The sequence below is a fragment of the Emys orbicularis genome, chromosome 4 (assembly GCF_028017835.1).
Source record: "Emys orbicularis isolate rEmyOrb1 chromosome 4, rEmyOrb1.hap1, whole genome shotgun sequence".
In the NCBI taxonomy this organism is placed as follows: domain Eukaryota; kingdom Metazoa; phylum Chordata; order Testudines; family Emydidae; genus Emys; species Emys orbicularis.
In genome coordinates, this window is record NC_088686.1 from 115435140 (window position 1) to 115461410 (window position 26271).

The 26271-nt window shown below is 41.5% G+C and overlaps 1 protein-coding gene across 1 annotated transcript in view; it reads right to left on the reverse strand.

Annotated features, from left to right (window-relative positions):
- The window catches only part of MOB2 (MOB kinase activator 2), a 168650-nt gene that overhangs the window by 80278 nt on the left and 62101 nt on the right, over nt 1-26271 (reverse strand). The window lies entirely within an intron of this gene.

Here is a 26271-nt window from a genome sequence, read left to right on the forward strand (position 1 = left end):
ACCTTCTTAGCACCGAATAATAAGATCTAGAACTTGATTAACAAATCATATCACAATTGCATCCTGAGCAGCTGTAGCAGAGTTTAATGCAGTCTATTATTTACCTCTAATGAACAAGTTGGCATGTGCAAATAATGTCTGGGGATCAGACAGTAATGAAGTTAGAATATTCTCCCCTTTGTTATATTTAAGTGAAATCTGATGCACTTTTGAAGTTTATAGTCCTAATGGAAAGATTTGTGGGTATTTCTGATTAAAACAGAATGTATGTGACTTAGCATACAGGTCAAATCTTAACACTAAACTCCACAGAAGTCAGTATCTGCTCACTAAATTCAGAAACTGTTGCAAGTTATGCCAATTTTGTTTTAAAAATATAATCTGTTCAAAACATTTTGGGATACAGTATATACAGGAAACTACAACCAAACTGTATCATTGTTTTAAGGTTAACCTTTCAACAAAATTCAAGCCATCCCCCCCAGTAAATGATATACACAGCATTTTATTTAATTTTAACCCACAGCGATTGAGCTATTCATTATGAAAATTAAGTATCTATTTCCATGTCTAGATTCAAACAAATCAACTGACTTTACATCAAAAGTTAATTCACATTATATCAGTTATACTTCATAACCATACTAACATTTATTCATTCAATTTTACACCATCCTGGGTACTCCCAGTCATTCAGGATATTTTGAGTGGGGTGATGGAACTGCAGATTGTGGGGGTTATCTTTGAACATACTGAATACTTTTGGATACTCTCATCTGGTTGAACAAGTCCCCCTTGTAGTTACAAAATATGCAACATTCTGTGCACCAAGTTGAAAACAGATACCTCAGTGTACTAGGTACTACCTGCTGTTTGCAGTCATTTCACATAGCAGCCTCAAGTTAATTTTTTTTAAAAAGTAATTTTTCAAAAAGCCCTCATTTACCATATCACATTCCAGCATGCTGACCTTTACAGTTTGCCTTCCAAAGCAGTCTAAACCACGGGTCTGACAATGCACCTGACAAATAGAACATGGCCTTTCAAACTAAAGCGTGCAAAGATCAGGAGCAAATCTTTCTGCTAACACACTAAAAGTGTTAGATGAACACACACAATATTTTCTTTAAAGCTCTGTTTCCTTTACATGGTGTTATTTTCAAGACCTGAAGAGCTCTGTGTAGACAGAAAGATTGTCTCTCGCACCAACAGAAGTTGCTCCAAAAAAGATTTTACCTCACCCACCTTGTCTCTCTAATACCCCTTGTTTTTCTGAGTCTTCCACACAGCAATAGGGGAAAGATGTTTTTTTGTTTGTTTGAAACAGAAAAATATTTTTTAAAAACACAGATTTGACAGGGCGACTCGGGCAGTTTGAAGTATCTGAAGCTCTAACTTTGCTTGTTAGCAAACAGCGCTTATTTGCTACAAAACAAAGGTTAATCTTTTCAAATAATGATGCTCCCTCTAAAGGGAACATTGTCAACTTGCAATTTAGTCTAAAAACTGAATTTAATCTCATAACTAACAAAAAGTGCCAAAAAATTAAACGTCATCCTTTCCCCAAAGAGAGACTTCCTAAAGCTTCATATCTTTAACTGAGCAGCTTCCGTCAACCTTCTGAGTCACTCCCCCACCCCACTTCTAGATGCACACACTTTAAAACAAAGCTGACTAAAAATGCTAAATAAAATTTAACCAAGCTGCATGTTATATATTCTGACATCTACCTTTGTTGGGTTTTTTTAGAAGATAAAACACTGGTTTTTGTTGCAGTTTTACATGTCCTATCACCAGAAAAAAAAGGGTTTGATTGTTGTGCAGATTTAATGGCAAAAAGTCAAAGGAGTAAATACGTATGTAGTGTATTTCTTACCTGCTCAGTGTGTATGACCCATTCCTCTTAAGCCTCATGCTTGTGGATAGGAATCTTAGGAAATAATCCAGAATGATGGTTTGTCCTCTGTTTAGCCAGAACAGAGGCACCTGTTTGTTGGTAGGTCTTTTCTTTTGTTAATCAAGGGATCTCTTTCCTGTTTCTCTGAGTCATCAATTGGGAACAATGAGAAATAGCCAACAGAGCCAATTAGCAGGAAGCGCAGAGGAAGTCAGCCCAGGCAAACAAGAGCCTTGAAGTGTAAAATACCTCACCCCTCCCTGAAAAATCATGAATCCTCGCTTTCAAAAGAGAAGCAGAAATTTGACAGTTGGATAGGAAGATTAAAGAGTTGTATGGTACCCCACCAGACACAAATTTCAAGGGAAAAAGCTTGTGGAATAATGTAGATTATTGTTGGGGTTTCTCTTTTTCCAGTTAGTCTGAACAGCTTCAGATATTCCCTCTTCCTATGACTTATTACTCAAATATTCATCACAACCTCAAAAATACAAGGTAATTCAGCAACAAGCCACAGTAATAGTGTCCACGTTCCCTTAAAGTCATAAAAAAAAATATCAAGCTGAAGACAGCTGTGTGGAGGGGGGACACATGATAATTACAAAATCTTTAAAAAGGTTTTTTTTGTAGGAGGCTAGTTTGAAACACGCAGCTCTGAAGTCACACATGCACACTGCAGAGAAAATGATCTTCCAGCAGCCCAGTCCTGGGCAATCTGCCCTGCATAAATCACACGATCTACAGTGTCTCCGATTAGGCTGCTTTGCTTCCTTTCCTGTTCAACCCACCCTTCTGTGATAGCAGTCAACTACAGAGCTGCCCCATGTGACTCCTGGAATAGTATCCGTTACATAAATTGAAAATAAATTTCTCTGGATATTTGTTATTTTACCACCGGTGAAGGGAGCAAGATGTTATGACACAAATGGTGAAAGTGACATGCTTTCCCCACAAATACTGTAAGCTTGGAAAATATTTTGTACTAAATAGTGAAGTAAGAACTACTGGAACCCTTTTAATTTCTTCATTATGGCTAGAAAACTGCACACATATGTGGGAGGGTGGAATATTTATTCTCTTTGGGGAGAGACCTGGAATAGTTTTGCCACTTGAGAGGTTTCTCAAACTCATTAACATTAAAAATATATCTCACACATGACTTTGCATCGCTGTACTAGTAACAGTAGCATCTCTTCCGGCTATTTCTCCAGCAGCAATTACCTGACCAGTTTCCAAATTGTTATTTTAACTGATGCTATTACAAAGAGCTGTGTGGAGCTCAAAAGTGTGTCTCTTTTGCCAACAGAAGTTGGTCTAGTAAAAGACATTACCCCCTACCCTGGTCTCTCTCAGTATTACAAAAATCGCATTTCATAATGCACTTAATGAGAATCACCAGATGACAACGTGTGCGTATATGCAGACACAGGGCAGAACCTCACCACAGTCACAAGGTATGTGGTTCCACCCAATAACCTCATGCCTTCAATGTGCAAGGGTACCTCTACCCTGCCATCTAAGCCTGGAGTTAGTAAAACTCTAGTTAGCAGACTCTGCGTTTGTTAACCTAGGGCTTATTGTCCACATTCATTTGTAACCCCAGATAAGGAATTGTTGAATCCTGGGTCCCAACCCGGGGTTCCAGCATCGACACGGCATTATGCAGGCCCAAGTCCAACCACCCATATCCCAGAGTTCCTAGCCCTACAAAAAACGTGGCTGCTCCAGAAGACAAAGTCAACCCACAGGATTATAGAATATTTTTGGCAGACTCCCAGGGTACAAATCCAGTGGGGCTGCATCTACACCGCAAAGCAATAGGGCTAGAGCCTGGGATCCCGGCTTGACTTAGGCTTGGACTTGGTGAAGAGGAGATACATAAGGGGCATTAACTGTTCTACTTTACAGATACTGTTTTCCTTTCTCTCGTTCCCTCCTCTGCCTTGACATATCAAATGTTCTGTTGTGCTATAATTCTAAGTTGTTCTGATGCACATACTTTATACAGTGGCCACCTGTTTTAACTGACTCAAGTCAGCTGTTTTAAATAATAAAAACTTGTGATGGTGAAAGTATGTACAGAACTAGGGTAAGAGGATGACAACATTTTGCACTTAAAATCAAAATTAATTTTAATAGATTTGAAAACAAATGAAAATTGGTAGATTAAATCATTGTATTGTTTATAGGAATAAATTAGCTCCATCTCACTCTACCGCACTAAACATAATAGAAAATGTACGCAAAAGAATACTCTAACAAATAGAGGCTACTGTAACTTTTTTATGGAATGTACTTAAATGCTGTATGCCAGCGTTTCTCAAACTGGGGTCCACAAGAGTATTCCAGGGCTCCGCAGGCCCCTCTGATCAATTCCTCCCCTTCCCTCCCAGCATCTCCTGCATACCGGGGAACAGCTGCAGGAGGTGCTGGGAGGGAGGAGGAGGAGCGGGGATGGAGCACGCTCAGGGGAGGGGGCAGAAAAAGATGGGGCAGGGGTGAAGAGGGGGCAGGAAGAGGTGGGGTGTGAGTGGAGCCTTGGGGGAAGGGGTGGAGTGGGGGCAGGGCTTGGGGTTGAGTGGGGGGACTTGGAGTCTGCCAAAAAATTTAAACCAAAATGGGGGTCCTTGGGTTGCTAACGTTTGAGAACCACTGCTGTAGGACAATACCTCCATGGCACTGTGGTTGACACTTATCACTCCAAATGCTTTTAGAGGAGCACTTACTGAACTATTACTACATTTCAATTGTATTTCACTGAAGGAAATTTCCTAACAACAAAACCAGTCAGGTACTAAAACAGCAAGATCTATTTAAAGGAGCAGTTATAAAATTAAAAGGTCAGTACTATGGGGTACAATCTCCCCATCCTCCCAAGGTCACACAGGAGTCTAGATATGTTCCCCCTACACGAAGTATGGTATCTGTTCTGATTACCAGCTTTTCTGGATCCGACATCAGGTAGCTGTTAATATCAAGAATGAATTTAGGCTTGTCTACACTGGCATTTTACAGCGCTGCAAATTTCTCGCTCAGGGGTGTGAAAAAAACACTCCCCTGAGCGCAGCAAGTTTCAGCGCTGTAAAGCGCCAGTGTAAACAGTGGAGGTGGGGGTTTTTAGCACTCTCCCAGCGCTCTGCCAAGACTACACAAGCCACGTTAAAGCGCTTTAGCGTTGCCAGTGTAGACTAGCCCCAAGAAATACAAAACACTGGATCTGAGCCAAGATCTTCATATATCAATTTGCTGCAATTGTTGGCTGGAAGCGAAGTGAGAATTCTGCCAGGTATCCACACATCAGACCACTTAGCCCAGGAGCTGATTGAGAGACTCTTAAGAGAGGTCTACTAAGGTTTGGCTAATCAGACACCATCTCAGTAAGTATCTTTTGAAACAAAGATAGTCTGGGGTGATAACTTTGATGCTGGAGTTTGAGGACTGTAATAGTCCCTTCACTTGTTCACTCAAAACCATGTTTCTGAAGTTTTTAATGACTGTTGATGGGCCCTGTGCAACACAAAAAGGTTGTCAAGGTTTTTTGTATTCAGATTCGGCGGTGTGCGCGCGCGCAGGCTTTGGCATTTCATTTTCTAAAGACATAAGTATCTATCAAGTCAGACTCTCATTTGTGCTTAAAGGATTAAGTTTATCTTCTGCGGTATCTTGCTCAAAGCTTGAGTTTTAGCGTTTTCTCCGTTTTAGAGGAGAGACTCTTATGAGAGGTTTTAAGACTGTGTGTTGTTCCTCTCACAGCTGTTTCTGAGCAATATCCTTCGCCAGTCCCTGGTCCAAATCCCTGAGAGAAAAAGAGGGAAGGGTGGGAAACATGTTATTAGAGAGACTGAAAGGACACCCTGCATCCGATGAAGTGGGCTGTAGCCCACGAAAGCTTATGCTACAATAAATTTGTTAGTCTCTAAGGTGCCACAAGTACTCCTGTTCTTCTTCCTGCAGGTATGTATCCTGTTGGTCTCCCTAAGGAAAAGGGTAGCCACTTTCTGACCTACTGTGGGATCTCCCTGGAATCTGAACGTGGAAAGGTAGGTCAATCTTCCTCCCAAGGAAGGGGATGTTAATAATTTTACACCACGCCCCCTGCTCCTGAGTCCAAGGTGAGTGAGGACTGAACGCACAGACGGATGAGTGAGCTTCAGTCATTGGAGACAAATGACTCACTAGCATCAGAAAAGTCATAGGAGCTGATGCTTTTCATGACTGTTGAGGACTTGCAAGTTAAAAAAAGCTTGCAGGAAGAGGGATGTTTTGTGGCTCTCTCCACAATCTTAACATGGATCTTGCCTATATGCTAGCTGGGAGCAGGAATTTCTTCCTTTGGATTGCTACAAGGGAACTTTGCCTGCCATCAAGATTTGGTGAATGGAGTTTCCACGTGGCCTGCTCTACCATCTCAGCATAGGCCTCAGCCACACACTCTATGGCAGGCAATTTTACTGTGGTCCACTTAACTGTCTTGGCACAGACCTTTGCCCACATCCAAGCTGAAAGCTGGTTTCCTCCAGCCTGCTGTCTGCCAGCCATTTGAGAGGGAAAGATGAGTTAATGATGTCCTTCAGACCTGCCTCAAAGCCCACAGGTTTTTTTTTCCCTTTTAGTTCTACTTCATGGTTTTTCTCCTCAAAATTCCTAAGGAAGAAACTGAGACAATTTACTTAATCTTTCAAAAAAAATGCTGAGAAAGCTCTGCTATAAAGTGTGACCTGGAGTTTGCTGCATGTGCCACCTGGAGGCAGAGAAAGCTAGGAAGTCCCTCCTGATGTGCAGTCCTAAGCCCAGGCTCAGAGCAAAGATCTGGTCCTCCGCCAGCTGTCATGACGACAGGAAATACCTCACTGAGAAGAGTGACATGGAGAAGACTGAGAACTGACTAAACACTGAACGTATGACCAATCAGAGATAATGAGAGGCCTGAAGGGTTTTGGGTGCATGCTAATTTGCGCCAGCAATAAAAATACATGAAGTTGGAGGTGGCTTTAGTTCTGATGACGACTGATCCATTTGATGGCAATTAAAAACCACTGTACCATACTATAACCTGTTAGGAGAAAGATCAGAAAGGTTTACCCCCCCAAATGGACATTTTTTAGCTGTTCCTTAACTTCTCTATGGATGCACATTTAAATTAAGCTACCCACTGATTTTTATGAGCCTTTTGTTTTTACTAGCTATCTCACTACTTTAAAAATAAGTTTTAGCATTCCATTGCAGCAACCAGCTGCTGGTGATTCCAAACTCTACTCCTGCTGAAACCTATCAATGCTCTTTTCTCTTTCACACCCTTCCCCTGTGCTCTTTTGGGGATTACAGAAGCACAAGGGTATGCGTTCTTTAATATCTCCATCTGAAAGCTATTATAGGAGACCAGCAGCTAAATATAAAATGCCCAATCAGAATCAGCGCTAACCACATTGATGCTGAGGTCCCCGAGTGCTATCAAGGTCAAAGTACCTGCCACAAAAAACATGACCCCAGTGGTCAGTATAACAGTTTTTAAAATTAACGGGCTCTGCTAGTCCACTCTTGGTACATGAAGGAGATGTTGCTTCAGTTTTCAGAGCTAAGTGTTCTTTACCGGATTAGTTAAGAAATATCATCCTGTCGATCTAGTGTCTGGACTGGTATAGAAGATAAAAGATAAAGCTTTGCATCCATGATTCAGGAGGGTTATCATGGCTGTGAAAGCCATTATGTGACATGCCCGATATAAAATGGACCACAAAGAGTACATTCAGAGTCTTATTTATCCACGCTACTTTTAAGGGGAGAACTTTTTAAACTAAATACAATGGGCATTCCTGATTGAAGGTAAAGATGCCATCGACACTGAAAAGCTTACTGCAAGTGTTTCAGAATCAGCAAGGACAGTGTCCAATGAAACAAAGGAACTAAAATACTACAGAGTGCTCTGTCTGGAAATAGAAAAGGGTGGGTCCACACTACACCAGGGATAAAAGCCACGATTTTATAAATTTAGAAGAAAACCAAACAAAAACTTCTCATTTCAGAGCTTAACTCAAACAAAATTAGATTTAACAGCCTTTTATCATTTGCCTAATCATTCTTAACAGGCATCTGCCCAAGCACAGGAAAGAACTAGTTTTCAACATGGGCCAAACAGTACCAAAAAAAAAAAAAAAAAAAATCTGCTTCAATCCCACACTTTTTGCAGCATACTGAGGATATGTCCGTGAGTGAATGAACACGGGAAGCACTCTTTTTTTGGAGGGAATGTCATGAAGAGTTAAATAATGCAAAATTTAATGTCAGAGCTGAAGCCTACTTAACATTGCTTGGAATAAGGCTGACGGATTGCATCTTTATACCTAAAAGCACACAACAAGCAGCTAGGTGGACCTGAACACAGGTCCTACCTTGCTGAAAAAAGGCTACACAGAGTTAACACAAGACACTAAAGAGAATGTTTCACATTTTTGGGCTAGATGTGAAAAAAAGTTACTGGTTTCAGAGTGGTAGCTGTGTTAGTCTGTATCAGCAAAAACAACAAGGGGTCCTTGTGGCACCTTAGAGACTAACATTTATTTGGGTATAAGCTTTTGTGGGCTAGAACCCACTTCATCAGATGCATGGAGTGGAAAATACAGGAGCAGGTATAAATACATGAAAAGATGGGAGTTGCCTTACCAAGTGTGAGGTCAGTCTAACAAGACAATTCAATTAACAGTAGGATACCAAGGGAGGAAAAATAACTTTTGTAGTGGTAATAAGAGTGGCCCATTTCAAACAGTTGACAAGAAGGTGAGAGTAACAGTAGGGGGAAATTAGTATGGGGGAAATTTACTGTGCTTCACAAAGACTGGTGATATAATTGGCCATGTTAACAGTAGCTTATATATGTATGTAATAAGTAGCTGAATATTAAATGCATGAAGACACCTATTCCGGTCAGCACCCAAGATCCTGACTAAGGAAGCATGTTCATAAAATGGTGTAAATAGAAACAACATAGGAAGGTTGATTTTTATATTTCAATTTTGTGCAAAAGCAGCAAGCAGGTAATTTAGAGCAGGCACTGCCCCTTCAGTCCAACAACAGGAAGCAACTGTATGACTTGCCAAACTGCTCCACCCAAGTTTTCCCAGTTGGTATAAGAGCCTTTGCTGCAAAATTTAGCCGATGATACAATCCAGGAGGAGGAAAGTCTGGAAGAACTGCAGAGGGAGAGTGGGAGACAGATTTCTGAGAATGACACTTTAGCTAAAAAAAGCCAGGCCAAGACAATCACTTAGGAGGTTATAAACCCAGTGGAAAAACACTAGGAAGTTTTGGATTACACAACATTATAACTTGAACGGATTTTTTTTATTTTTTTTTTATTTACTTTAGCTAAGTGCTCTCACTACTAGATTGGTAAAATCTGCCCAACTGTACTTCAACAAAAAATTTTGAAACTGATATTTAAAAATAAATAAATCAATCCAGAACTTTCAGTAGAAAATGTTTTCACCCCTCAAGTACACAGATTCTCAACCCAGAAAGAGGGTGGGTCTTTGTGTGTGTGCGCATGTTTTTTTTTTTTTTTTTTAAACACTAGTAGTGACCCATTAGAGGGGAAAGGGAGAGAAAGATTTAGTGTCAACAAGAAGGCTGTAATGTTGATCAAAATAAAGCTTAAATCTGAAGAAAAAAAGCGAGACAATGCATATGGATAATGTGTTTATTTTGTAACATACAATGCAATACAACATACACATTAATATTAGTAGAACAATCAGCCTAGACTTTACACTTTTAACAGTCTAATAGTAATTAAAAACATCACTTTTTAAATACATTCATTAAAATGGAGGGAACCCTCTCCTCTAATTCATTGCCCTTTCAACCTTCTCTTGGCTTGACAAACTTTTCACTCTCAGTGCCTCCCCCCCACCCTTATTAGCGCTACTGCAGCCAGAAGAGATACTCCACTTCTTCCCTTCCTCTATGGAAAGGAATTGACAACAGCCCTAGACTCAGACCTCCAACAGAACCACCGCTGCTCATTCCCACACCCCAACAAGTGAAGAGAGCAAGTGAAGGAGTCACTGAAGTGGTACTGGATAAACTATGTAGGAGATACACCCACCTTTCATATTTGGACAGATATGTTGGACAGATGAGAAGAAATTAAGCTTCCCCTAGATCAGCAAAGTGGCCCATGCGCAGCCCCCTAGTCAGGTATGCCAACGGTGATGTGCACAGATCTTTCTGCCCCAAATGTTTGTTTGGGGAGAGGAAAGGAGGATCAACTGTCAGCATAATTCACTGCTCAGCACAGACAAGGTCAACCTACAACTAAGTTCTGCACCACTCGGGCGAAAAATCTGGGAATTCTGAACCAGCTTCAGATCCATTTACAAAAGGAGATTGTGATGGAATATACTCTTGTATTCACACTCTCCACACTATTGTAGTAAAGTTTGTACAAAGTATGCCTTGTAAGGTATCTTTTGAAAACTCATCACTTGCTGGTCAGTATTGTCCTGGTAAAATACGTGTGGCAACACTATATGTGAAGTTATAAGATTCCCCTTGTATGATGTTATTAACACATGTTCCAAACCCCACAGCATTGCCCAGGCAGAAGTCAAGTCTGCTCTAAACAAAGGAAGGAATGTGTGTTTGCCTGAATTTGCATTTAAGCAGTAAACAGAGTCATCAAGCAGGGAAGGAAAACAAAGGAAGTTCAAACAGGTGTAAAAAACCCAGCAGAGAATATCCTTCCTTCCACACATATTCTTGGTTTCCTGGGTCTCAGATGGAAATTATTTTCAAGAAGGGGACTGAAACTATAAAAAGGAGGGACAACCACCAAAAGGCAACCCTCTCTGTCCCCCTGCCCATTGCTTTCTCTGCACATGAGAAGACAAAAGGAAACAGCCATTGTACTTTGGGGGAAGGGGTCCTGACCTGAAAGTTTTGGTCAGTAATCTGCTCGAGCATGTGATGAGAAAGTTTGCTTTGCAACTAAGATAGTTTCTTAAGTAGATATTAGCAAGTGTTTTCTCTTTATTTTTCTTGTAACCATTTCTGACTTGTATGCCTGATTACATGTACAGTACTCACTTAAAATCTCTTTGTAGTTATTAAACCTTTTTTGCTGTTTTATCTAATCCAGTGAGTTTAAGTTGAAGTATCTGGGTAACTATTTAAGGTAATGAACTGGCATATTATTCCCTCAAAGAAATAACAGACTTAATATATATTTGTACAGTCCAGGAGAGGGCTGAGCAGTACAGGGCATACATTTCTGAGGGAAGATCTGGGACTGGGGGAGCGTTGGGGTCACCCTGCAGTATAACCCAGGCTGGGAGATCCAGGACGTAGCTGGCAAGCTGCAGTTACATACAGACACTCAGGGTGTGGCTTACATGCCGGAAAGCTGTTTTTGAGCGGCCCGGGTGGGAGCTACTTCAGCAAGGCATTGTAAGGCACTCACGATTGCAGGGCAGGGTGACACACACCCCCACTAGTCCAAATTGTACCCCCTGATATGTCACAGAGAGTTCATTAAATATAAAAATGAAGACAAGTGAATACAATTAGTACAGTAATCAGTTTATATTATTGTACACCGCACTATGTTTATGAAAGTGGCATTTTGTATTGAAAAATATGTAACTCCATTGTAGAAACTACTGGGGGACTAGTTACCTCTGAACCAAATGGTTGGGGCTTCTGGCAGTTCAGTGGACAGTTTGAAATTGGGGAATAAGCACATTAATAGGGTGTTTCTGCAAAGTTTATCAGCAATGACATAGTTAACAGGGCCATTTCAATCATCATCTTTAGGTTTCAGAGTCAAATAACCACTCAGATGAATGGGGACAATTCAACCCTTTCAAAACGATTGCTGCAAACGTCCTGCAAACTCAGACAGAAAACATTACATCAGTTAAACCTGAACATGTGAACAGAACTGTTTCTTCACAAACAGTAAGGAATAGAAGTTTTTTTTTTATTCTGGAGCATAAATCTGCAGCAAGGGAAGTGTTCTGCGGCCATGCAATACTCTGGGCCCTAACCACAGGGAATTACATGTCAGAAGAGTCTTATCTCCCATTGTATTTTATGCCCTTGTATATGTGTCCACATACACAGTGTGAACTGTGTCCCTAACAGAACGCTTTCACCCAAGACGACTGCAATTTCACACACTAATACAGCAATAAATTAAAGGGCATGTTTAGCCTTGAATGATTATGCTTCTATGAAAAGTGTCTCCTTTTCACTCTACGGTCTTCTCTACATTAAGATTTGCACTGGTTTAACTACATCAGTAGTTTCTTAACGTAGTCAGGGCCGAATTCTTGGCTGACAACAAGAGCAATGTTGTACTGACTACATTTATCTAAACATAAGAATTAAGCTTGGCCATGTCTATTTTTCCCTTCCTTTTTCCCCCATCCCCCAATTTCTGTGGGCTATTTTAAGAGCCTTGCTTTTTAGGATATTATTGTGGATTTTGATTGTTTCTTTGTTTGCCAGCGTTCCCTTTGCTTGAACATTATAGAACCATCTAGCCTCATATGTGGACACTATCATGTCGGCCTTTTTAAGAACTGCAACAACACTTACTATAGCAAAGTCGTTTTCTCAGGTTAAAAAATAGAAAGAAAAGAAAACACCATTATTAGTTGCAAGAACAGACACATTGCCTAGTCCAAAAAATAAAATAAAATAAAAAAAGGTAAATATCTGCTTAGCATCTTCAGTGCAAAGAAAACCCATTTGTATGCCTTCCCAGGACAAAAAACAGTTTGTTTCTGGAGGAAAATCTGACATTCATTTTTTACCACCACACAGCAGCATTTCATTCCTTGCTCAAAGATAAATCAAACTTGAATAAAAACACAAAAATGCAAGGTCTCAAATATAAAGATGGGCGACAGCAGCAATAGATAGAGTGAAATCAGCGGCTGAAGCATTTTTGTATAGTTCCAGAGGACATTTCTCCCCCGCAATGATCCTGCATCTATGGCAGCTATTCTAAAATCAGCAGTCGATCTGACATGGTATTCAGTAATAAGCTTGAGCAGCCACATAACTGAGGGCTTGTCTATATGAAAGGAATATGAACAGTTAGTCTGCAGTAAGCTGGGGTGTAAAACTGCCTTGCACTAGTCTGCCCAACTTTAACTGTCCGTGTGGATCCCACTGCTGCTGTACACTAACAGTTCCCTGGTGTGCTTTAATCTATCCCCTTTCAAAGGCACTAACCATTCGTAGAGATCAACACTGAAATCAATCATACCTCGAGCCTCTGCCACCAAAATAATTCTTATCCTGGAGTCACATAAAAGATTTGATTTCTTAAAGCAACCTGGAGCTATTTAACATAGAGAAGCACTTAGAGGTCCCAATCAGGACTGGAACACCAAGACACTGTCCTGGCCCCAAAGAGTTTACAATCATGGGGAAATCTTGGCATTATATCCATGAAATTTAAGCCGTTTAGCCGAACACAGACAGTTGACTATAGTGTTATGTGTGATTTCCCTTAAAGCTTTTCAATAAACAGAGATGTGAAAATCTGAAATCAAGTTTGTAGAAACTGACCCTTGCAACTGTGTGTGTGTGGGGTGGGGGTGAGTGCAAGATTGTACTTCCTAGAGCTTTTAAGCACACTATTATACTATTCCTTTTCATGTTACTAGATCAAAGGTGTTACAGTTCTTCCTACCAGTTGTGTACAGTTGCCAGACTTCTTACAAAACAAAGTATTGTTTAATCTTAATAGCAGAAACAAACCATTTAGTGAAAAAAGGATTTTAAAAAGACAGCCTATACACGTCTAACTTACCTAAAACTCTACAATCATGCGATAGTGGTCTAGGCAGACCTAGCTTTTTCAGATTCCCCAGTGCGTGCCAGTGTCAGTCTTGTTTCTCCAAACAGCTCCCCAACAACTACCTTTTCTCTTGAGAGAGCATCTTTACATTCAGCCTTTGGTCTCGTCAGTTCCCATGCTTTGACCCTGCTTGTCAAAAACTAGTCCAGGAGGCCAAGCCAGACTACTCAGAGCCAATGGCTCTGCCACGGTCTCTTAAAACCCATGAAGTGTTTGCTAAGAAGTAGCTCTTTTACATTCCTGCTCATTTTTTCCTTACAGCCCACTGTTAAACTAAACCAATACATTAATACAGTAAACATCTCAATAATCAGGTCAACAAACAGTATTCATAAATCACAGGTCCACATCCATCACAAACGGCAAGAGTTCAACTGCTCCCATTAAGAATCGATACAAAAAATAAGCCTGGCTAAACAAGTAGAATGATCAGTCATTCATCTGTACCAATCCTGAATGTAAGATGAAAACCTTTTTATAGAAACACCTAATTGACAATGCAAACTTGGCAGGCCCTGGTTCTCTCAAGTAAATATACAGAGAGAAGTTACAGTATCTTAAAATCCAAATGAAGGATAAGCCAATTGCAACAATACATTTACCTTCCTTCAGAATCCCTAGACTGAACATGCTTCCATTGCCCTAGAAATTCCCTCCTCTTGATAGCAAAATAAAGCCTGTCGTTTATTTAGCAGTAAGCCTAGGACCCAGAGAAAAGAATGAACAAATTGAAAACAAACAGTCATGAAATAGTCCGATACTCAAACTCTTGCTTTATTTGTGTAAGAAACAACATAATAAATAAAGCTATAAATGGAGTATAACTATTCTAACTATGAATCAAGCTGGTCCTCAGTCTGTCTCTGAAAGAGGATGACCCATCACCAACAAAGGCATTCGTCTGTTCTCGCTATATTGTAGTCTGTGTGCCTTGACCAATAATAATAATATTAAAAAAAAGTGTACCATGATGATATTTGAGGCAATCAAAAAGCTGCTGAAGCCAGAATTGTAAGGTTGCATTTTCAGTCATACTCCTGTGTTATCTATCCGAAGAAAAAACTTTAAAATATCTAAAAACATGCCGAAGCTGTTATATTGTATAAAAAACCCATGAATAGCAGTTTTAATCTTTATTTCACTGATAGTTCTAAAAATAGACAGGCAACTGCTTTTAAAAAGGAACAGAGTATGATACCAAACACCGTACACTTATCTTCCACATGCTAGCCATATATCAGACATGTTTAGCATCCCATCTCAGAGGATGGGAGTATGAAATTGACATCTCTAATAAAATAGTTAATTTCAGCGGTGGTTTTACAGTTTATCCAATAGTACTATGTCTGCACACACAAAACAGCCTTTCTGAAAGTTTATGTGAGCGCAGAGTGAGCGATATATTATGTGTCAATGACACAAGTAGCAGCATGAATCACCCAAATGAGCAACACTGGCCTTTTTATGAAACTTACACGAACAGACCCGTCACTGAGTTGGGCTTTGGCCGCTATTATTTATATTTTCACAAGCATTGAAGTTTCCAGTGCAAGATGAGGTTTTTGGAGACATATTTAAAAACATAACCCAGATCACCCAGCCTACAAGGAAAGGAAAGAATGCTTCACCCAAGTCAGAGTCTAGGCCTCACACAAGGAAATAATATTAGAACACAGAATTCTACATTTCCCCCTCCCACCTACTGTACAAACATTAGTTAATCTCCACAATGCCCCTGTGAGGTAGGTAAATATTCTCAATTTACAGATGGGGAAATTGAGGCAGGAAACAGCTGTGGTTCAACAGAAAGGGCAGAGGAAAAGGAGTTCCCATCGCTGCCACTGACACTGTAACCTTGGACAAGTCACTCAGGCCTTGTCTTCATTAGGAGAAAAGACGGGCTCTTACCTCATGTTCGGTAAGACACGGCAACAAATACAAAAAATCCTAACGAAGACAAGACAGTCTGTAGTTTTCACACAAGTTAGCAGGTCCAGGCAAAGGCTATATAGAAGCCTAGTCTTTGCCTGGACCTGCTAACTTGTGTGAAAACTACAAACTGTCTTGTCTTCCTTAGGATTTTACCTTGTGTTTGTTGCCATGTCTTAGTTCATAGAAGGTAAGAACACTTCCTAGTGAAGAGACACCCTCTACCTCTATGACTCAGTTTCTCTAACTGTAAAATAGGGATAGTTCAACTTTTCATCTTTGTGAAGCACTTCAATATCTATGGATTAAAAAGGATTGTATCAGTGCTAGCGTTTTATTATTATTATTAGTGACTTGTGTAAAGCCACACAGAGAGTGAAAGACTCAAGAATAGATTTCAGAAGTCCTCAGGTTCCAGCCCGATCCTCATTACTCTAAACCACGGTATCTTTCAATGGGCCTCTAATCTAAGGTAATAAAAAGAGAACCCCTCAGCTCTGGCCAATGGCATTTTTCTTCCCCCTACAATTTGTCAGCAGAAATCTTTAGTAAAATAAAGAAGCAGCTCAGCTCCCAAGACAAGATGTTTAGTAAATTGTAACCTTAAGAACCTAACTTTGTATCTTCCCAACCCTAAGTTTTAAAAAACTAATTCTTATTGCCAGCACTACATTTCCCGCAACTGCTGTCTGGTTCTACTTCCTGCATGACAATCCTCTTATATCCAGTGAAAAGCAACCTGACTTAGTCATGAAATGTAAAGATTTCTCTAGAGGAAATGAGTTATCTGATCAGACGTGCCTGGTAGAGCAATGCAAAGTCACCCTTCCTCCAGGGCTAAAAATTGTATTCCAAGTAAGTGTTGGAGTCTGTGTGTGTTCCCTCAAGTAAAATGCAGAATAACTCTGGGCCACCACCAAAATGTGTAGCTTTTTTCTGTGCTTTCGCCAGACTGCAGTCCAAGTACCACCAACTACTTATGGGAGTGGCTTAGCCCATCTCCCTGGCATTAACAAAAAAACAATGACTGATTTATCTTAAATAAAGATGAAACATGGAAAACTGATTCGCTCTGTTAAAATATCAGATTAAGGCCATGTCTACACTACAGTTTATGTCAGCATAAATTTATGTCGCTCAGAGGTGTGAATAAATCACACACACACACCCCCCAAGTGACATAAGTTACACCGATATAAGTGCCGGCGTGGACAGCGCTATGTTGTCGGGAGAGCTTCTCCCACCGACATAGCTTCTGCCGCTCGTGGGGGCTGAAGTAGTTAAACCAATGGGAGAGCTCTCTCCCGCCAGCTTAGAACAGCTACATTAGAGTGCTTACAGAAATGCAGCTGCACCCATAGGTGCCAACTTTTGCCAGCGCTAGTCGGTGCTCGAGCCGCCAACCCCCCGCCCCGCACCTGGTCCTGCCCCGCCCCCTCCCGCCCATGCCCCACCCCCATTCCAACCCCTTCCCCAAAGTCCCCTTCCCAACTCCATCCCCTCCTTGCCCCATTGGACCCCTTCCCCAAATCCACGCCCCGGCCCTGCCTCTTCCCCACCTCCTCCCCTGAGCGTGCTGCGTTCCTGCTCCTCCTCCCTCCCTCCGAGAGCTTGCTACAGCTGTTTGGCAGTGGCAAGTGCTGGGAGGGAGGGGGGAGAAGTGGGTCACGGCGCACTCAGGGGAGGAGGCAGAAGTGAGTGGGGGCGGAGAGCTGCCGGTGGATGCAGAGCACCCACCAATTTTTCCCCGCCTATGGCTGCACTGTTGTAAACTCTCTAGTGTAGCTGTGCCCTTAGTCACAAAGTTTCATGCAACAGATTGGAGTTGCCAAAATGCTTGTTGTGGTCAGAAAGGCTCTTGGTTGTTGCTGGGAAGGTTTAAACAAAAATCTTATAACCTGGGTTCAGCCATGTCCTTGCTTGCCCTTATGGCCAACCAGACCCCCACCCCCTCCCCTTTTTTTTTTTTTTTTTTTTTTTTTTTTTTTTTTTTAATTCTCCCAGCTTTCAGCTCACATACCTACAACATTTGATCTAAGTTTTCCAGCAACGTGATCCATGCCTTGTATGCCAGGCAATGGGTCCAGCCTTTCCTCACCACAGAAAATTCTCTCCTGCCACCTTGCCAAACTAGTTGAGGTTGAATTGTGTGTTCTTCCACTTCCCTTCTCCATTTAATTCTATCTTCACTTCTCTGAATGAAAGTTCCAAGCGATAAGTTTTTATCAACTTCTAGCCTGCTTGGGCTAAGGGCACAGACTTGTAACAAAAGGGTATTAGACTAAAGCACAAATCCATTAGCTGCTGTGGGTGGACCATAGATCTGAATAAAGATAGAACAGCGAAGAGGCAAGGGAACTCAGCTGCAAGGCTAGGGTACTGTGCGGGCATGTGACAAGGTCTCCCCCACTCCTACAGAGCTGGAGTTAAGGGTTGGGGAAACAGGGTACCCTAAATCTTTCCACTGCTTGGTGGGGGATAGTGAATAGCCGTGGCAGAAAGCAAAACTACTCAGATTTAACTAACCCAGATCTCTTCATAATTTAGACAAGTGGTGTTGGGTGCAAGAGCTCTTCATTAAAACTATTCTGAGGGGGAAAGTTTTTAGGTTGGCCTTTTAATGACCTTTCTGTCACAGTTCAGGACAACTACACCAGTATTCCTGTTCTAGGCTCCAGGCTTCTTAGCCATCACATCTCTTGGGTGAAGACAAGCATCTCTTTCCCTCCTGACCAGTGCATGTCCAGGCTGCACGGTCCCCTGACTATACTAGGATATCTTCCAGCAAAAGACAGACTGCCTAAGCAGACCTGCTTCACTTCTCTACTCAGAGAAGGTAGACATTGTAATTGCCACAGTTAAGTTACCACACAGTCCATTATAAGCGGGCACATTTATTTTTAAAGTGAAAGCATTAAGCATTACAGACAAAAACATTAAGAAGAATAAAAACATATACACATGCTAATAAGCTGACCAGAGATCACCCCATCACTCCAACAAGGGTTTTGGTTGGTGGTTAGTCCTTCAAAGGTCACACAGGGATTTCTCCTGTGGTCACAAGTTCATCACAGCTTCAGCTCAGAACCAGCACCCAAGTCTTGTGGGGCCTCAGTGGGCCAAAGACCATCGAATCCTTTGATGTAAACCATGTAAACCAGAGGTCCTGTCCTTTTGCTGGACCAGAAAAAAGCCACGAGTCAGTTTATCATCAGGTTTTTAACCCAAAAATCTCTGATTGTTGGTTCCTGGAGAATCCAGTTTGAACTAGTTTAAGTGAACATCTCCAGGGACTGGATCTTCCCTGGAAATGTTACAACCGGAGTGACTTTGACTAACCACCCCACACTGTTCTCAGTTTCTGGAGGAGCTGTATTTTTACCCTTCCCATGGAAATACATACAATCCCCAGGATCCCATAAACAATTGCATTTTTAATACAATGGGCCCCACAATATTAAGTAAGTTTAACTTAATTCAATAAGGTTTATCCAGGACATTGGGGGAGATTACCCTATTTGTCAGACTTGTATAGCAAAAGCCAACTGCACAATCATTTTCTTTTGAGTTGCTGTGTTGGAATAACTCTCTTATCTACATTTTTGCTTTTGTTTTTTTAACCTGATTCATGTAAGAGAGAGACTACCAATTAGAGAAGGTTACTATTTTCAAATCTCTTTGCATACAATTAACTAAGAATCCTTATACACTTCTGCAAGGCAGGTGAAATATTTCCCACTTCACAGAAGGGAAACTGATGCAGAGAATTAATTAAATTGCTTAGAATAGCACTAGTGAATTAGTGGTGGAGCTAAGTTTACAGCTATAGAGTGGCTAGCCGCCAGGCCACACAGTCCCGTAGACAACACTGTATCTCTGTCCACCCCTGTACATCTTTATCATATCAGAGATTATGACCATTCACTGCAAGAATGACAAACTGGGGCAGCAAGAAATATCCTGCATTGAGGGTGTACAAACACAAGTTTACTTATGCTACGATTAAGCCTCATCTGTGTTATTAGAAAAAATATACACAGGAAAAACCAGAATGTCTCACGTAGCCTCCTTGCAGTCAGACAGCTCACAAATACAAGCTAGTTTCCTTCAACATCCTCCAATCCTTAATAACAAGTGTCTATAAACCTCAAGGCTGAAAAATATATACGCGTGTGTGCGCGTGCGCATGCGCACTCTTCCCTAGGAATGAAATATAGTAAAAGTCTGTGGCCGGAAAATGATGGGTTATAGGAAGAAGTCAGAGAACCTCAGGTGAGCCTTTTTCAGATTCTGGGCAGGCACAACCCTCAATCGGATGTCCGGGTGCAGGATTTGACACACAGACATATAACACTGGGTGTCCTAAGTCTGCCCAATACTGCTTCTCACTCAGTTGTCAGAGAGCAACTGTACGACAGGCACATCCTCAGTTTATTATACTCCCAATGTTTCTCCAATCATTTATTTCTCTGGTTGTCTGGCTTTTAAGATAAATGTAGTACATCCAAAAAATTACATTAAAAATATTAAGGCTGCAAAGTAAAGCACTGAAAAGCTAAGAAACGCTGGAATTGAGGTTACACAGCACACACACACGGTCAGTGAGTTTCACAGCTATTTGGAATGCAGAGACTGAGGAGAGTACTGTAGTGGTTGGGGAACCTGTGCCCTTCCCTTATTCAGCTTTTCCACTGTATCCCCACTTCATACCCTCCTCCCCCTGTACTCCAGTCCCCCAAGCTCTGGCTCTTTCCCCCTCTGTGTCCAAGTACTTCCCCCCCCCCCCCCAGTTCCCTGCTGCTCTGCTCCCTCCTTCCCCCAGCTCCTGCAACCCCTTCTTCCTCTGCCCCCTCCCCTCCCAGCATTCAAAAGACTGTTTCTCCCTCCTCCTTTGTGGTATGGGGGAGCATGAAGAGCACAGGAAAGAGTCTTTTCTCCTTTGCGGTGCCCAATGCCACTATGGCCCCAGGCCAATAAGAGGAGCAACTACAGGGTGAGTCCTGCTCAGCCCCAGGCTGCAGCATACTCAGCGCAGACAATATTTGGAGAATTTAGCTGCCAAATTCTAAACAAGTCTGGGCATGTGCAAACAGCTACTTTTCCATGGCTCATAACTTGGCCAAGTAGTTTTTAATGCAACTGCAGAAGGTGCATCCCTGATATTAGAATAACCCCCAGACAAATTTCAAGTCCCTGAACCAAAATAGAGCTCTAGTACGAGCTTCTAAATGAAACAGTTGGAACACAAAAAACCACCACAAAATCCCACAAGAGCAATGTATTGTTTTTCCTAATCTTGTTCTCAGGAACAGGTCAATCATTTTACCTGGAACTTTAAAAAAATTCAACTTGAGACAGACACCCAGCATGGAAAATTTCAGCTTGAACTGATCAAGTTCTAAGCAACTGATAACAGGGTCGTATAAATGGAAAGTGTCAAGCAACCTTAACTACAGGTGGCACTACCAACTCTGCTCTGTCTTTAATTACACTGGTCTACAATTTGAGAAGTCATCTGCTTCAGAGATAAAATGTGCTATTTATTATGTATTTTGATGTGCTGAATTCAAATATGACAATTAAAACAACTGATTGGCTACTGTTTCTAAGATATTTAAGTTTTTACATTTTATGTCTATGTATATTGTGTAGATAGTAGAGTTTTAATCATAAATTGTAAACCTAGGTCTTTTCGTGTGTTTATGGTTGCTTTACATGATAATATTTCACCTGTCCTGTTTATGTAACACTTTAAAAATCAGCAAAAGGGTTATATAAATAAAATTTATTATGAAACAAAAGGCAAAAAACTATTATGTACATAGTTTAGTCCTATTCAGTGTCTACTCAGCGCTTCTTGGCTTGTCTCTTGTATTCATTAAATGAAGCATCTCTTGTCACTGTCCAGCAATAGTCTGCAAGCATTGATGGGCTCCATTTGCCCTGATAGCGTTTCTCCATTGTTGCAATGTCCTGGTGAAATCGCTCGCCGTGCTCGTCGCTCACTGCTCCGCAGTTCGGTGGAAAAAAATCTAGATGAGAGTGCAAAAAATGTATCTTTAGTGACATGTTGCAACCAAGGCTTTTGTATGCCTCGAGGAGGTTTTCCACCAACAACCTGTAGTTGTCTGCCTTGTTGTTTCCGAGAAAATTTATTGCCACTAACTGGAAGGCTTTCCGTGCCGTCTTTTCCTTGCCACGCAGTGCATGGTCAAATGCATCATCTCGAAGAAGTTCACGAATCTGAGGACCAACAAAGACACCTTCCTTTATCTTAGCTTCACTTAACCTTGGAAATTTTCCACGGAGGTACTTGAAAGCTGCTTGTGTTTTGTCAATGGCCTTGACAAAGTTCTTCATCAGACCCAGCTTGATGTATAAGGGTGGTAACAAAATCTTCCTTGATTCAACAAGTGGTGGATGCTGAACACTTTTCCTCCCAGGCTCCAATGACTGTCGGAGTGGCCAATCTTTCTTGATGTAGTGGGAATCTCTTGCACGACTATCCCATTCGCAGAGAAAACAGCAGTACTTTGTGTATCCAGTCTGCAGACCAAGCAAGAGAGCAACAACCTTCAAATTGCCACAGAGCTGCCACTGATGTTGGTCATAGTTTATGCACCTCAAAAGTTGTTTCATGTTGTCATAGGTTTCCTTCATATGGACTGCATGACCAACTGGAATTGATGGCAAAACATTGCCATTATGCAGTAAAACAGCTTTAAGACTTGTCTTGGATGAATCAATGAACAGTCTCCACTCATCTGGATCGTGAACGATGTTGAGCGCTGCCATCACACCATCGATGTTGTTGCAGGCTACAAGATCACCTTCCATGAAGAAGAATGGGACAAGATCCTTTTGACGGTCACGGAACATGGAAACCCTAACATCACCTGCCAGGAGATTCCACTGCTGTAGTCTGGAGCCCAACAGCTCTGCCTTACTCTTGGGTAGTTCCAAATCCCTGACAAGGTCATTCAGTTCACCTTGTGTTATGAGGTGTGGTTCAGAGGAGGAGGATGGGAGAAAATGTGGGTCCTGTGACATTGATGGTTCAGGACCAGAAGTTTCATCCTCTTCCTCTTCCTCGTCTGACTCAAGTGAGAATGATTCTGGTGCATCAGGAACCGGCAGTCCTTCTCCGTGGGGTACTGGGCGTATAGCTGATGGAATGTTTGGATAATGCACAGTCCACTTTTTCTTCTTTGACACACCTTTCCCAACTGGAGGCACCATGCAGAAGTAACAATTGCTGGTATGATCTGTTGGCTCTCTCCAAATCATTGGCACTGCAAAAGGCATAGATTTCCTTTTCCTGTTCAACCACTGGCGAAGATTTGTTGCACAAGTGTTGCAGCATATGTGTGGGGCCCACCTCTTGTCCTGATCTCCAATTTTGCAGCCAAAATAAAGGTGATAGGCTTTCTTAACCATAGTGGTTATACTGCGCTTTTCTGATGCAAAAGTCACTTCACCACAAACATAGCAGAAGTTATCTGCACTGTTCACACAAGTACGAGGCATCTCTGCTCACTTTGGCTAAACAGAAATGTGTCCCTTTGCAAAATCAAACACTGACAAATAAGAGAGCACGACACTGTATGATTTCTAGAGCTGATATAGGGCAATTTGTTCAGCAGAGTGATGTAGGCTTCGTTATGATTGCATCATCCATGACTTCTAGGAATAACATGATGCAATTCATATCATGTATGACGCAATACCAGCTTCAGATTGCATCATTCATTGTTTTGCCTAAAAAGCAAGTACTGTCCAAACCCAGTCATAGATTTATTCATAGATCCAATCAAAGATGTATTTTAGTCATTTCTGGTTTAAATTGAGATCCCTTCCCTTTATAACTCACTTATCCTCCGCCATTCCCAAGTCAAGGGTCGTATATACTGACCCAATAGCATATCTTGAAAACTAGAGCCAATCAACAATTTTAAGCATCATTTTCGTTCTCAGTGACCCAGAATTAGTAAAGTTTGACTACATTTATTTCAGAAGCATTTTGGCTGTAGAGCAGTGTTATATATACACCCCTTGCCCCCTACGCGACCCCCTTTCTCAGCCTCTTTAAATTCCTTTAAGATAATGGCGTTCAAGAGAAACTCCACATTTCTTGTTAAGTTCAGACCTGAATTTGCTCCAGAATAGATAACCAACTGTTACATTCCTGGAATGACTGTTTACATTCACATTGCCAAGACATGAAGATCAAGAGTTCTTTACCCCAACATGTTACTTACAAATCCAATCTACTGCATTGCACTCAGTTATCTGAAATCCACCTCTCATTTGAAAATTTCCAAATCACCATTCAGAAAACTATTCCCGTTGCACTTTGCCTTCTTCCTACTAATGCTGTTTTGCTACTAAGTCATCACACTCCTCTCACACTCCTCCTTGCTTACAGACAGCCCCCCAACCTGAAGCAAATACTCATCAGCAACCACACAACAAAAACACTAACCCAGGAACCTATCCTTGCAAAAAATGCCCGTTGCCAAATCTGTCCACATATCTATTCAAGGGACACCATCATAGGACCTAATCACATCAGCCACACCATCAGAGGCTCGTTCACCTGCACATCTACCAAATGTGATATATGCCATCATGTGCCAGCAATGCCCCTCTGCCATGTACATTGGCCAAACCGGACAGTCTCTACACAAAAGAATAAATGGACACAAATCAGACGTCAAGAATTATAACATTCAAAAACCAGTCGGAGAACACTTCAACCTCCTTGGTCACTCAATTACAGACCTAAAAGTCACAATTCTTCAACAACAAAAACTTCAAAAACAGACTCCAATGAGAAACTGCAGAACTAGAATTAATTTGCAAACTGGACACCATTAAATTAGGCTTGAATAAAGACTGGGAGTGGATGGGTCATTACACAAAGTAAAAACTATTTCCCCATGCTAATTTTCCCCCTACTGTTACTTACACCTTCTTGTCAACTGTCTGAAATAGGCCATCCTGATTATCACTACAAAAAAGTTTTTCTCCTGCTGATAATAGCCCACCTTAATTGACTAGTCTCGTTAGAACTGGTATGGCAACACCCATTTTTCCATGGTGTGTGTGTGTGTGTGTGTGTGTATATATATAAGATATATAGATATTATTTTATATATATATATATTATATATAAATAAATAAATAAATAATCTTCCTACAGTATTTTCCACTGAATGCATCCAATGTAGTGGGTTTTAGCCCACAAAAGCTTATGCCCAAATAAATTTGTTAGTCTCTAAGGTGCCACAAGTACTCCTCGTTCTTTTTCCTCTCACTCTGTTACAATAATGGGTTATGAACCACCCCAGCTCACACAAAGCAAAACTCAATTTACAGCAGTGAATTGACTGGCTGGACATCTGAGAACAGTACGATCTGAAGACAGGGCTAGAAGCCCAAATCTCTGAGTTCTAAACTCATCTTTGCCAATGTCCTTGCCTAAATCCTTTAACTGCTGTGCCTGTCTCCCAATCTATAAAATGGAAGTATATTAACTAATCAAAAACTGCCTACTCTGTAGGTAATGTTTGCATGGCAGTTTGCAAACACAGAACTATATATTTTGTATTACACACCTAAATTACTTTGAGATAGCACAGCATGGTTTTCAGACATATTAAATATGTTCAATTTGAAGGTCACTTTCCCCTGGTCCCTACCTATACACACACCATTTGGCACAGTCACAAAGGGATGACTAACTCCTTTATCTCTGGCCACTACCCAACAACCTCACTATCACAGAGAATTCATCAAGGGAAAGAGGCCATTCACACAAAGGGGTTGAACATAAGATGCCTGTGAACTCTTTCCCACCACCTGAAAGATGGGGGAAACTGAGGCACGCAGTATTCATACAAAATATTACAGAAAACTCCCACTCTGTGACAGACAGCAAGTCACATTTTTAGACCACTAAGGTGTGCATGAGGTACAACAAAAAAACTACACCTCTACCCCGATATAACGCGACCCGATATAACACGAATTTGGATATAACGCGGTAAAGCAGCGCTCCGGGGGGCGGGGCTGCGCACTCCTGTGGATCAAAGCAAGTTCAATATAACGCCGTTTCACCTATAACGCGGTAAGATTTTTTGGCTCCCGAGAATAGCGTTATATTGGAGGTAGAGGTGTACTACTTTTCTTTGGGCTAAATGTCAGTAGTACGTCTAACAGCCCGTGGCAGCAAGTTTCCCAGTCTGGGTCATGAGATTGGGGTTTGTGCTACCACACTAAAAATAGCTGTGTAGACGTTATGCTTGGGCTGCAGCTCAGGCTCTGAAGCCCACCTGCCTCCTTAGGATTCAAACCCTGAACTCCAGCCCGAGCCTCAGAGTCCACACAGCTATTTTTAGCAGGTAGTGTGAGCCCAAGACTATCAACCTGGGCTGGGAGGCCCACATACCCAGTGAGTGCTCCAACTGGAGGGCCCTCTTTTAGGGCCTCATTCAGAGGCCGTCAAGAAAGCCTGCATCTTTCCAAGTGAGGCAGCAGCTTGGCATCGATCAGGCCTAATGAGATTCTCAAGAAAAAC